Source organism: Pyrgilauda ruficollis, unplaced genomic scaffold, assembly GCF_017590135.1.
Source record: "Pyrgilauda ruficollis isolate IOZ18807 unplaced genomic scaffold, ASM1759013v1 scaffold4, whole genome shotgun sequence".
NCBI lineage: Eukaryota > Metazoa > Chordata > Aves > Passeriformes > Passeridae > Pyrgilauda > Pyrgilauda ruficollis.
Genome location: NW_024525489.1, coordinates 20,545,620 through 20,560,196, shown reverse-complemented (window position 1 = coordinate 20,560,196; position 14,577 = coordinate 20,545,620).

Here is a 14,577-nt window from a genome sequence, read left to right as displayed (position 1 = left end):
CTCTACTCATGATCTTTGATCTCCAGCATCACAACTGCACTGGGAGAAGCAGAAAGTACCCATATCTTTTCTCACTTTTCTCCCTTTTCTGGTGAAGGAGTAGATGGCACAAGGGCAACATATTCTCCTGTGACCTAGGAGATGGAAGTCTACTCCTTTGGCACTGAATTACCCCCCAGACATCCCAATCCCACCTGGGACACCCTCCAACATTTTAAACCAATACCACTTGTGCTGTTCACTCATAGTGAGGCTATCAAGATCTGTCTCAAGCTGATGGAAGCATCTTCTGAGTAAAGTCCATGAATTCTGGAAAGCACTCAAGAATTCTGACTGTATCATATCCTCTTGCCAGCTCCTTTGATTGCATAATGCTTCTGAGACTCTCTTCAGACACTGCGAGACCTCCAGCATAGGGTTCTGTTTGAGGAGGCACTTTTTCCTTTCATTGGATCTGCCTCTAGCCTGACCCCTGTCTTCACTGCCCTGATGAGCACAGAATTCAGTCCAAGAACAAGGACAGCATAATTTCTTCCCTTTTTCTTTCCTCTCCTACACATTCCTAACTGAAATACAAAGGGTCAAGGCTGCCTACTATGTGCAGGATCTGCCTGGTTTTTAAAACGGCAAAATACAGGCCTGATGCTCTGTAACAAAGGAATAGTGTTCCATAAAAGACATCATGCCACAGGATGCACATAGTGTCATGGCATGCCCATCTATCAGATTTCCTTCAGACTGATTCAAAGTGATGTCAAAAGAGTGGCTAAAGTGGATTCCATATTAAATAATATCAGACCTTTAGCATTACTTGAACACAGCATTTTGAAAGTGTGGGTTTATAAATCTCTACTTTGTAAACTGAGTGCTTTTTAAATAGAGCTCCAGAACCCTAGAGAGCTGTCTTTAGGAGACTTTGATCTTTCTAGAGCACCTATCTTGTGTGTCTGTAATTGCCCTAGTTTTACAAGGCTCCATAACATTTCAAGAAAGAAAAAAACCCTTTTATTAAGTCTGTAAACCTAAGTGACCATAGTGATGGAATATGCTGCTGTGGGTACCCTGTAAATTCCCTGAAAAAACCCCAAAAGAAGAATCTCCATGATGAAATTAAATTAAATATTTATTAAACATGTTGTCAGTGTCCCAGGTAGTATGAAGAAGCCTTGTGGTATGCTGAAAGGCTTGATCTTTCTAAGTATTATGAATGCTGATTTAAATGATTGGGTGAAAGCTGAGGAAGTTATGGCTGAAATTTTGGCTAAAGATGACAGGTCTGGGTTTCAAGTTGCACAAAGCGGTCTGAGGGATTAAGCCAACAAAACCCACTCAAAGATATCCAGTTTCAAAAGGGTAATCTTCGTATCAGTGATTCACACTCAGACAATGGTGAGGATTCCTCATTACTCTGACTTTGCCATATTAATCTTACTTTACAAATACATGCAGTGATTTATATCATGTTTAATTAACTGATTGAGGGCTCCTGTGGTAAAATGGCATCACATTAAGCTCTGTCCTTATGGCAAATGCGAATCACATCTTTAGCCTTGCAAGAACAAAATATCATGGGATTCACTGATGACAGGATGTAGGAATCGAAATAAGGTCCCTCCTGTTGTTTGAGAATCCAGTAAGGGTGGTTGCCATATGCTCATCATTTCCAAGGGAAAAAAATGACAGGATAGAAGAAAGAACTGCTCTAGTTCATCCAATATGTTCAAATCTCAGATGAAAATGATTGTACAGCAGTTCTGTACTGAGGCCAAGTTTTACATGAAAGTGCATAGCAAACTTTCAGAAAGCTTATAATGAGAGATCTTTCTAATGTGATTTTTTTTTTCTGTATTTAAATAAACTGCTGCATGAAATTACTCCTTTTTTTGGAGAAAAAAACCCAACAAAACAGTAAAAGAGATGAACTAAATAAAGGCTTCTCTGCCAGCAACATAAGACAACACAAAATTAACTTAGTTTTTGCTATGAAGAGTTATTCCCCTCAAGCATTCACAACCTGTTTTTGAAGATAAAAACTACAACTGTTATTGTCTGATAAAATTAGATGTTGTATATAATTTGCTACTAACATTACCAAGATTAAAAGCCTTGTTTATATTATTACAAAGTTTCTTAAAATTCAGAAAGTGTTTTATTTTTAAAAGCTGTCTTATTAAGAGACTGCAGTTTTTATACTTACAATGAACCTTACATCCAGTAAACTCCCTAGTAATTGACAAATCGTTTTCATGAGTCACAGTTTGCTCCCAGGAATTCAGTGAATTTTTGCAATTTGTTTCTATGGCAAAGAGGATAACGGTGGGATGGGAGAAGCAGGTTTTGCATTTTGCAAAGCTATTATGAGTCTTCAGAAATGTTCCCGCTCCTCTCCAGGACCAAGACTTTTTGAATTTTATACACAAGAATGAGAGAAGAGCAGAGTATTTAAAAGGTGGGTAAGTAAAGCACTCAGCGCTGCGCGCTTTGCCACTCTGCCCCATTTTCCACAAATTGCCTCAAGTCCTAGTCTGGTCCGACACATCAGGGACACATCAGGTCTCAAAACCTCCTGCTCACTAGCAGGACTCCACTTTATATAAACAGTTAAATGCACAGCAAGGAAACAACTCAAAAGCCTCGTTCAGGGCACTCTGTAAATCTCACGTTCAAGTCCCCAGGCCTGAACCTTGATTTTCCACATTCCAGGTGAGTGCTCTGACCGATCGCGGCGCTACCTGATACTCCAACTTTGCCATCTCCTTCTGGTCTCGACCAGAAATTCCATCCGACGGCTGACAAATCTCTTCTGATGAGTTTCTTTGAAATCGATACCTGCCTGCAAAAAGAAAAAAAGTTTCAGTTTCCTCAAGCTAGCCTTTTCAATCAAAGAAAGAAAATTCCCAGCCCGCTCTAACCATTTCACTGACGGCTAAAATTGAGTTACTTGTCTGGCTGGGCAACCGTCAGCTGGGCTGGTGAGTTTGGCCATGCAGCCAAAATCAAGGGGTGACATTTTTGCCCACAAACACCTGGGCAAACCATCTTTTCCACCAAATCTGCTGAAGAGATGACTCTGTAACATCGTGCTCCTGTGCTCCCTCTGTCCTTTATCAGAAATCACTGGGCTTCGCTGCTGCTAGAAACATTAGTATGGTTTTGTGATTAGAACAGTTATGTACGCTTTACAGTCCATCACCTCATCCTGTCCTTGTTCAGGTCTCTTCAAAATGAGTAGAGACAGGGTAATTATTTGCCCTTTGTGATATATATAAATTCCAAATCTCGTCATATATCTTCTCAAAATTTCACCATGAAGTAACCCCCTTCTCCCTTCTCTCTGCGCCCATTACAACAATTGATATTTTTAAAAGTTTTGAAATTGTTTTCCAAATGTGAAGCACTGACAGGATATCAAAACCAGCTTGGTTTGTGCTTACTTAGTAGGAGAACTGCTATCACAATAACTGTAAATAAATGTGTACTATTTCATACCTTCTGTTAAAAATTTTAAAACTTGCAGGGATTTTAACACCTGTGCCATTAGTCCATGAAAATTTTTGATAATTTCTGAAGTTCTGAAATGTGTTTTTGAATTTAAAACATCATTTCAAAGGCATTTTTAAATAAAGTAATTCAACATAATCTACAATGATTTCTTGCCAGAAAAAAGAATGTCTAAATATTCTAATAATTCTGATCCAATGCTAGGAAAAATTCAAAACTGATTGCACATAGAAGGGCATTTTGATGCTGAACAAACTGGTTTTAAGACACGGATATATCTGGCTTAATATCCTGAGGTTATTTTCACATTCTATGCAAAATTAGCTACCTGTAAAACATACTTTTCAGTTTACTGTTTTAACAGGTTTTAAAAAGTTTAACATATATAGATATAGATATAAATATTGATAGAGACAGATATATATGTAATATAAAATATCCTGAGCAGGGATGATTAACTATTTTTTGTTAATTTTTGCCTAAAATTTACTATTAACTATTTTGGGGGCTAAACTGCATTTCCCTTCAAAAATGTTTCACATTTAATTTTTTTAGCTTAGAGCTTTAAGCTATGTAAAAGTACCTTGAAATATGTGCAGGTCAAAGTAAAGCTTCATTTTAAATATTTCAAATTGTTATAGTTACTGCTTTGAGATAATATGACATTTACAGTAATTGCTGAAATTCCAATTACTTTCAGTAAAAGCTGCTTCTTTTGCAAGCTGTTAAAAATATAAAGGTGCATTGAATACTGCATTGCTGGAGACAGAGTCTGCAAGTAAAGGCAATTAAATGTGAGTTTGATGATACACAACGTACTGGACTAACATTAAAAAGACTTTTCCATGTTTGACTGTTTACCAGTTTTGTCTTTAAATAATAGTCTTCTTTTGGCATGTAATGTATATCTACTTGCACTAAACATAATTTATGAATATTTTAACACATGTGTACTCAGTGGGGTGTATTATCATACTGATATAAATAGAATTAATGAGCAGTCAACCTGCCACATGTCATGACATATGACAGGGCAGCCAGAGCATGGGAATAATTCTTTCTGTTTCATATTAGAGCTTCTTTTCCCAGTTGAATTTTTGTTCCCAGATGCCAATGGACCTAATTTTCTAAGGACCATTTACAAAAATAGTAAGAAATGAAAAACCTGGACTAATTTATCTTGGGTCACTTCAAAGAATGATTATTTTATGCCATTTCAAATGCTTAAATAAACATAATAAAGGAAGCTTCTTTTTTCAGTTAATTTTTAGGGTTTTCACAATGAGAGATTAGATATCTGCCTCAACTTTCCTTCTTAACAAGCAAACATATTATTTGTTGCTGATTTTGAATTTGTTTCAGTGTCATAAGTTTTGTCTGTTAAGGGTCTAGAATATAATGACTGCCTAAATACAAAGATGACATGTACCAGGTAAATGGAATTATTTTGCAGAAGGAAATAAAGACCCACGTAGGTAATATCCTTTTAGGCAATTATTCATTCCAATTTCAAAGGCTAGGTAACAATCTGATGAACATGAGTACTGACTTTTTTTTTTATAAAGATACAGAATAAATTGACAGAACACACAGAATAGGTTAGGCCAGATTCCCTGTTTGGCACTTTATTTGAAAGAAATACTGACATGTAATATCAATTCAATTTACAAACAGCTGCTCAGTCAGTTAAAGGCTAAGGTTCATAACAAAATTAACAAATTAATATCAGTCAGACTGACCAGCTAGCATCTAATTAAAGATTGCTGACTTGAAAAGTTTTCTTTTCAGCAAAGAATGCAAATGTTCTTTGATGTTGTAGTGCTGGGCTACTGACAACAGGGAGGAAGGTACATACCCTGTTCCTTCTTCTTTTTGATTTAAAATCACTTTTTAAAAAAATATTTTACTGCCCAAGAATCTTTGAAGTTATGACTCATTTTCCAACAGGAACAAGAGGGTCTCCTAAAGATGGATCTAGTTCAGGTTTGAAGACTTGAAAGACATAAAAGAGACTTATATTGGAACAAGGAATTGGAACAATTATATTAAAGAACAAGGAGACACTCCAAGTTTTTGTGTCCGATGCTTTTCCCGGCAGGGCAGCACGTCCCTTGGGAATCCAGCTCTGTCACTCTCGAAGAAAAGGGGCACCATCTAGTGCTTTTTTGGAGGAAAAGCTGCTAATACCAGTAGGGATGTAGTGGGGGGGAGAAGGAACACACGAGGGGGAGGGAGAAGAAATGACACACCATTTTTTTCAAAAGACAAAGAAAACCTGTTGGACTGTTTTATCTTCCATTTTGAGGCACTGCAGTATTTAGCTTCAGGCTGTAAGTAAAAATTGTCAGCTTTCACAAGGTGGAAGGATGGATTCCTAACAGCTAAAATAATATATACAATTTAAAATGGAGAGGGGGTTGGTATACAGATATTTTTCTGCTTAATAGGTATTTCTTCTGCCTATTACTATACCGAAACATTTCCCTATCAGTCCTTTTCATTATACATTCTCTCTTTTATTAATCTAAAGAAAAACCTTTTTAAGTAATATTAATTTCATTGAAGACTACATTGCGGTGTAAAGTTCTTGGAAATGTTCTTACAAACAATCTTTCCAGAGTTCACCCAACATAACAAAGAGATTCTATGAAAAATGATTTGTAGCACAAAATTGTTTACAGTGCAATAAGATCAAGTTAACCACTGACACCACTAGAAAAAAGCTTGAGAAGTTTTATCTGATTGGCAAAATATGTTCATATCTGAATCCAGGGAAAGAGTGCCTTTTGATAAAATTTCACAGCACTAAAGTCTCATTATCTGAATGATTTTTGAAACCTCTTTGAAAACAACTTAGGGGGAGGGACAAGGAAATATTCTTTTCTCCTGTAGCTTAGGGAATAAATGACTTTGTAAGAATTGTGAAATAATAGCTCAATATTGTTTAATTTACTGCGCCTATGAATTGACAGAAATTGTATTAGTCAAACTAATAAGAGCTCAGTGAAAATAACCAATGTTTCAAAGGTACATCTGCTCCTTGGGAGCCCCAGGCTGGAAATGTTTGTTGTGAACTACAGGAGCTGCCGCCTTCAGACACCCAGAACAATCCCAGCTTTACACAGGACATGCTGAAAAATTGAATGTGCTGATACTCCAACCAGAGCCCCCAAAAAACCACAGTTAAAATCAGTGCTTGTTTTTAACTTCTGGGCATAATCTTAGATTTCCTGGGCGCTTCAGCCTCTTATTCAAATGTGTTGTAGCAACAAGGGAATGTCAGACCAGTGCATAAGACTAAATAAACAAGAAATATTTCTAATAGAATAGTGCTGAACAAAGCAAATATGTGGCTTAGTGAGTAATTCTCAGAGGGAAGCCTATCCCAAGAAACAAAAACAAAAATATATTTTATGTTGCTAAAAAGATTTTCTTGTGAAGTTGATCATGCCTATTAAGGAGATTTCTCACACAGAAAACAAAAATGCAGGTATAGAATTAAGAGAATTGACTAAGAGCAGGTAAGTTGGGAGCAAATAACTGTAAAAAATGTCAGATTCCCAAATCCTAAATTGGACTAGGAACTATATGCAGGTCCTGACAATCACGAAGGAGTGCTCTGGTCTAGTGGTCCAGCCACAAGCTGGGGAGCCATACTTGGGAGACACTTGCGCTGCAGCAGATTCCAGCACATCCATTCAGGGCCTGTTGTATGGATATTCTGAGCTTCCTTGTTTTCTAGCGAAATCAGGAGCTTGGAGCTTCTGCTGTTTGAATCGTGGACTCAAGTTGCTTCATTTTAGGCACCTATATTTTCAAATGGCACTATTTAACCTCTCTGTGCCTCAGTTTCCACATCTGTAAAACTTGATAGCTACGCTTACCTTGCATGGGTGTCAAGAAGATTATTTCAGGTCTCTAGAGAACTTTGAAAAGGAAAAGCAAACCAAACTGAATTTATGTATTATTTGTCATTTTTTTATCCCATAAAATGGAAGTCAGATGCAGCCCAGACTGTGAACTATAACAAAATGTTCAACTAAGTCTTCCTTATGACTCTAATGAAAAAAGATCTGGTGAATTCAGCATGGCTTTGCAGGAAGAAAGCAGCTTCCCCACCTACTGACCTGGCAACACTCAGAGCAAGTAATAAGTTCATGTCTTAAATAACCACAATATTTATTTACTTATTATTCTATATGTTTCCATTATATTTTTAACTGAACTATCAATGCAGTTCACTGTGTATTTCTGATGGTTAAAAAACCTCCCTTAAGCAGAAGAATCCTGAGAGGGAACTTACTCTAGTGGGAAGAAAAAAGTTGTCCATAAAATCTCTCTTTGGGGTTTTCCTTGGTGCAGAATGAGCCTCATAAAATTCCAGGTTGACTCAGTCTTGCCTTGGCAGGTTTCAGATCTTCTAGAATTGATTAAATGAGCCAATTCGAAAAGTCTACATGAGTTTATCTCTAAACCTGAAGAATAATGGGACACTTTACCTAATACATCCCCTTTAAAATGCCTCCACGCTGGGTACCTTCACAAACTCTTAATGTGTCTCCAAGTTTTTTGTCTGAAGCTTTCCTTCCCTTGCTCAAAGTATGCCATTTTTCTCTGGTCTTCCCAGTGTCACTTTCCTGACTCTATAGCTCAGTGAAACCCTCTGGTAATGACACCACTGGAGTGATAATGTACTTTCCTGATTTCCTGTTAATAGTAGCACTTGATCCAGCAACGAGTGCCAGCTCAGTGGCAGAAGGATGCTTTAATATTTTCTAGAGGTAAAAGGACCAGTTCAATTTATAGCCTTGGCTAACTCAGCAGTTTTGCTCTGTCTTGGCACAGAAATGGGTGTTTTAGTTAAAGCAAAGCCAAAAGAATAAAAGAAAAATTCCCCTTATTTTGCTCAGTTTCATGCCAAACAAACAAAGTACAATTGATTTTTTCTCCCTGAGGTAACTTGTGAAAACTGCAAAATGCAATGAAGGAGTTAAAATAACTGAGAGGAAGGAGGGCAAATAGAAGGGGTTAAAGAGCAGCATCAAAAAGGAAAGCAATTTGTTTTTCTATTTTAATAAGAGACACATAATCACAGACTATCAAATAATACATGTACCCTTGCTGAAGAGCTGCTGATATTCTACATTAACCTTTGATAGCGAGAAGTGTATTTCCCCTACTGTTTTCCACAATAAATTACGTTATATCTGGCATCCAAAGCTCTAGGAAGTGTTCAGCCAGCTGGAAGCACCAGATTGGCCCAACATCCCTAACGTTCAGATTATAAATAAAGGGTACCTCATACTGCTTGTGTAACAAAAACAAGAAATGCAGAGGAAGGGCAACTTCCCCCCTGCCCACAGAAGCAAAAAGAGTCAGTTGGGGAATGAAAAACAGGAATTCCAGAGGGCAGGGTTTCTGCAGTGACATGCAGTCCCCAGCACTCCAACGCTCAGACAAATGCAGGACTTCAGCAGAGAAATGAGACTTCACCATTTGCATGTTTACTGAGGATTTGCACATTAAAAAAAGCCAAGGGGAAGTATATCTGGCTCTGCTCTTCCCAGATGGTATAACCACACAAACACAGGCTCACACAGACACATATCTTCCCACTCTTTAGGCAGCATTGTCTGTTCTCTTCCAGCCGTGAAAATAATTAGCTCAACCACAACCTCAGTTTCAGAGGATGTGGTCAAATGTGGCATGCTGCATGTTTCTCCCACGCCCTCAAATCAAGGGATATTATGGCTATAAGTATGTAACAGCACTGTGATAAAGTTGAGGAAAACCCTGCCTGTTATGATCTGGAAGGTGAAGATATCAAATAGGAAGAGAACAAAAGACAGTCCCAAGACACAAACTCCAATATCTGAGAAAGGTTATAAATGGGCTTTTTGGGTCCAACTGTTCTCAAGGAAATCACTTCATTAGCTTCAGTGGGAGCACAACTGAACCAGTGCTGAGAGCTGCTAAACCAACTTCACAGATGGAAAAATTAACCTAATCTATTTATTCTAAGGGCTAGACTATGGTGGTCCCTGGTGAGGATGTAATGGGAAGTCAGATACAAGGAGCTGTTCTCCTCACCACTTCTTTTTGGTAGGGGCTGGCCACAGCTGCAGTGCCTGTGCTCTCCTGAGGGCAAGAATTAGCCCCAAATTGGTATATTCCATCTTCATTACTCCAGCTATTATATAAACATGGCTATATGCTTGCTTACTTAAGCTGAAAAATGGAAAAGAGGAATTAAAATTAAGGTTAATAGAGCCAGACAGAGTATTCCCCATTTACTTTGCCCTCACCATGGCTGCTTCAACCCTTCTGCCTTGAGTGGATGCTTTCCCCCACAAAAACACTGTTTTTCTCTTTTCCTCTCTTCTCCCTTCCCTTATTTTTTTTCCCTGGTGCCCTCTTCTCTCCCTCTGTCACTGCCCCTGTGGCTGTTTAAGTTTCTCTATTTAATGTGTAGCTTGAAATTTTTGATAGAGAGGAGCTATCTCTCCCATACCTATTAAACCATGGGTAACAGCTCTGAAGAATTTTATTGATATTATTTTGGAAATTCGCTTTGTCTAGTGATGAATTTCATGACTGGAAGGATCCTGAAACTGGGCAAAGAAATGGCCAGAAAGATGTCTGCCAATGTCTACCCATCTCCCTCTCCCTAAAGCTGGTCTATGTCTTATTCTGAAAATTTCCATTTAATTCCCCTTTAGGCAATTGAGATGCTGCCTGAAAAGCCTCTGATCTGTTGGGATTTGTAGGCCTGAAAGGGTTGCTGAGGTGAAACACATACCACAGAATAAATCAGATGCCCTGATTTATTTCAGGAACATGTATTTGTGCTCCTCAGAGGGACAGAGGGGAGGCTGAGTGCAAGAATCACAAGTTTGGTACTGCCTGTACATTCCAGGTTTAGACAACTCTTTCATGTTGTAGTGGCTGATGCTTCCCTCTCAAAAGGTAGTTTGTTCAAATCCAGTTGTTGTCTCCCAAAAGATTGTTTGCAGTTTTTTAAAGAAATGGTGCTCCATCCCAAAGAAAAAGTACAGATGTATTGTTTTTCTCTAACAGTCGCTATACCAGCATGAGATTTTTCAAAGAAAATACAGACATAGAGAAAAAGTTTTGAAGAAAGAGGAAGACACACAGCATTGCATCCATGCTTTTTTTTTATACTGTTGGGGACAACTTTCTGCACAGCTTGTTTAAGGATTCTGGATAGTGTAGTCCCAGCAGACATTTCCTGTACTAAGATGTATTCTCATTAGAGTTACCAAAAGGGAGTATTCAAAACATTATTTATCTGCATATAATCACTGTATCCCGCCATGTATCCTTTATTTTAATTCCTACTCGCTTGCTAATTACACACCACACTGAAGGTCTCACAACTGCTCCCCTTTCAGCAGCTTTGTTTGCAAAGTGTCTGGCAATAATCTCCCAGCAGTGTATTATCATGCCCTTTTCATCACACTATTTAATCAATAGGGTAATGACCTCATATAAGCTAGTTCCAGGACCTAGCCATGCCATGCTAAAAAAATGAAACAAACAAAACTCTGGGCTACATTCCTCCTGTTTTAAAACCCTGGATGTGAACCATTCCAGCATTAAAAATTATTATAACATACAGAAATGGCAAATTCTTCACATCTTTTGCCAGGAAAAAAAAAAAAAAAGAAAGAAAAGAAAAAAACAAAACCATTCTACAGTACTGTGGGGAAATAGCTACTTTCTTTAAACTGACATAATTGCAAAACATGTGTGTTCTTGGTCAAGTGTTCACAGGAAGATTTATACTGATAACACTGGAAACAACCCTTTCCCCCATTATATCACGTCATCACTTACAGGACCGAATGGTGACCATCACAGCTAATGGGATGAAATCACATGCAGCACACTTCCAAAGCAGAGGTTGGAACCAGCGTTCTTTTCAAAAGAACTTCTGTTGCAGGGAGCAGAAGGAAAGCAGCTTCTCTCCATTTCCTGAGCTGTAAACTCACAAAGTGTGGTTCACTTTGATTTGCTTTCCATGTCTGGATTATACTCTGTCTAATAAAGTGCATGTGAGATGTGCTTAGTAATGTGTGAACCCTGGAGCACATGTAGCATCACTCTAGTGCAGCAATTCTCTTGTCCAGAGGAATGGGGGTAGTAAATTGAATCTGTCTGCTCTTTTTAACCACCACTTTTCTAATACTAGTAGGAATTTAATTTCAGAAGTAATTTTTTTTTACATTGAATTTTGTTGTAAATAGTCAACAGAGAGAGGAACGCGACTGACTATCTGGCACATGGAGTGACTGCATATCCCCTCTATTCTTTGGGAAATCAAGGCAAAACATCCACAAGTTTCATCCCACAAAACCTCTGAAAAAATGGCTAGGAGAGAAAAGAAACTGTTTTCATGACATTAACACAGCTGGAGTGGTTCAGGGACATCTGAAAAGAGGATGAGTATGCATTAGAAGAAGTATAAACCACATAATTTTGTGTTATCATGACATTATCACCGTACACTGCTTTCACATGAATGGAGATTCCCTCCTCCATATAGAATGTGAAAGCAAAAAAATTAGTTTTTAATCTGTTTTATCCCAGATATTAACTGAAACCAACCATATACCTTGAGACAAATTTTTACTGGAAATTTTTCACTGCACCAATGCCACTTAGGTTCTTTTGGCACCTTCCTTTTAGGTGTGTTATGAAAATGACAATGTGCCAGTCATCCAAGCTGTCGGCACTAGCTAAAATCTGTTCTGAGGCAGAGTAATTTACACTTGGATGAACACCTCCCAAGAAGTAATCATGTAAATATCTTCACGATGAAATGCAACTCATTGCTGGTTAGGTAACTCTTATAATGAGCCTAAGTGTGATCTGTCCCAAAGATCTGAAATTATTTCAGTGCAAATATTCTTTTAATATGATGTAGGAGATGTTGGAGAGGTAACTACATAGTGCTGCGAAGCACTTGCTGTGTTGCAAGATATTAGTTCTCGACTACAAAACTGCATTTTGGAAAATATTCTCTCAAAACGTCCTATATGACACTAGTCTGGCAAAATAGGAATTTGAAAAAAAAACAGCACCCTCAGAACCCTAATGAACTGAAACTCTCCAACTGGCCCGTTTGGTAGTCTGACCCCTGCAAAGCTATTACCTTTACTTCTGATACAGAGGAAGAAGCAGGAGACAATGGCAAAAAATTAAGGAAGTTATAAGACTAAGGAAAGAAAAGAAAGAAAATTCCAGACACCTCCAACTGAGGTGCATTAACTTCCACCAGTGGGTGGTTTCACTAGGCATTGACTTGATCCCTGATACTTATCAGAAGGCTCAGAATTAGGCAGTGTGAAATATCATTGCCAGGTGACACCACCTTGCCCTCCCATCGAAATCTGTCCTTGGATTACCCAGAAAGAACATGTCATTGAACAATTTCTCTAATCCATCTTTACAGAAAATAAATTATTCCTATAATTGTTGACATTGGAGTCCACCATTTGTTAAGTACAAGAAATCCTGATGCATCCTGTGAAAGGATACACTTCTACAATGGCAATACTTTCCTCCAACAGATGAGCAGGAGTGGCTGGAATGAAATGTAAGACCCTCTGTCATTTGAGGTGCTACCAAAAATCTGGCAGAGGGATCAGGCAGAATAGGATGGCAATGACTTGCCTTCACAGCTCATCACTTTAGTATCAGGTAAACTAGCATTTTAGATATTTCAATTTCCACCAGTAGTTTCCAAAATGACCTTGACTTGAACAGTCTTGCAAAAGTATTTCTTCTCTGTCAGGTAGTTTTGAGTTTTGGGGAGTCATATCCATATCAGGAAAACATCATTGTGTACATTTTCTCCTATTGCTTTTGTTCTGTGAGCATTCTTTTAATTTGAAGGCAAAACTCCTTATTCCAGAGCATTCTGCTTATGCAACAATATCAAATATAAAAGATCAGTTGATTTTCATCTCTTACCATGCAAGTAGTACAAGGTCACAGCCTTCCCTTCAGCCCTGTAAGCCTTTCTGCAGTCAGAGGGCAACAGACTACCTTGGTCTGTCTGTTTTCTACCAGACATCTCTATTTTATAAAGAGAAAGAAATTAGAAAGATGAAGAAAAATAAAAGATGTGATAATTTTTCCTCAGATGTTAAAACACAAAGAGTTTAAAGCCATGCATGTTTGGAAAGAGAAACACACAATCTAATATATGTATGAAATGTTTTACTTAAAACCCACCAAAATTAAAAACAAACAAACAAACAAAAACCACCAAACCAAATCAAAAAATAACTTTAAAAACCCAAAGCCATTACCTCCATTGTGCAGGTTGCAGGACTTAACCATATGGACAAGCTGCATGGAAAGGACATCTTATCAGAAATGGCTCTAAGTCATCCAGAGACCTCCTGGTGTCTGATCAAGGATTGAAGGAGTACTGCAGAGAAAAGTCCATCTGATGTAGATGGGGTGGAAACAAAAAAATCTAAGACATCAGAGCCTCAGATTTTTCACAGTTTGGATGTGTGTCAATATTGAAGTAAAAAATGTAGGGATTTGATAAAAGGATCTGATAAAAAAAGCAAAAGAGGCATATAAGCGATAACTAACCTGATAGAGAACTAAAAGGGATAATCAAATTTAAGTTGATCCACATGGGTTTCTGGAAAGCAGATTTTGTCTAGCTAAATTGATACCATTTTCCGATGTGATTACAAATGGGACTGCTAAAGGCAACCATCTTGACAGATGCCTCTAAGAGAACTGGCTTTGCATCACACCACAGTTTGACTGAAAAGCTAAAAAGCATAAGAGATGGGCTTCATCCACATTAATTATAGCTGTCTAAAAGTTTGGCAGCTTGTCTTAACTTCTCTATGTTCCCATTATAGCCTATGAGAAGAAAAAGACACTGTCAAAAAGTGATTTATGTTTTTTCAGATAAGTCCACTACATCTTTCTGCAAAGGTCTCTCTCTCTCTGTTGACTAATAAGAGCTTAGAAAACTAGCAATCATTAGAAACTAATTTTTGGATGGCTAAAATGAAATACAGT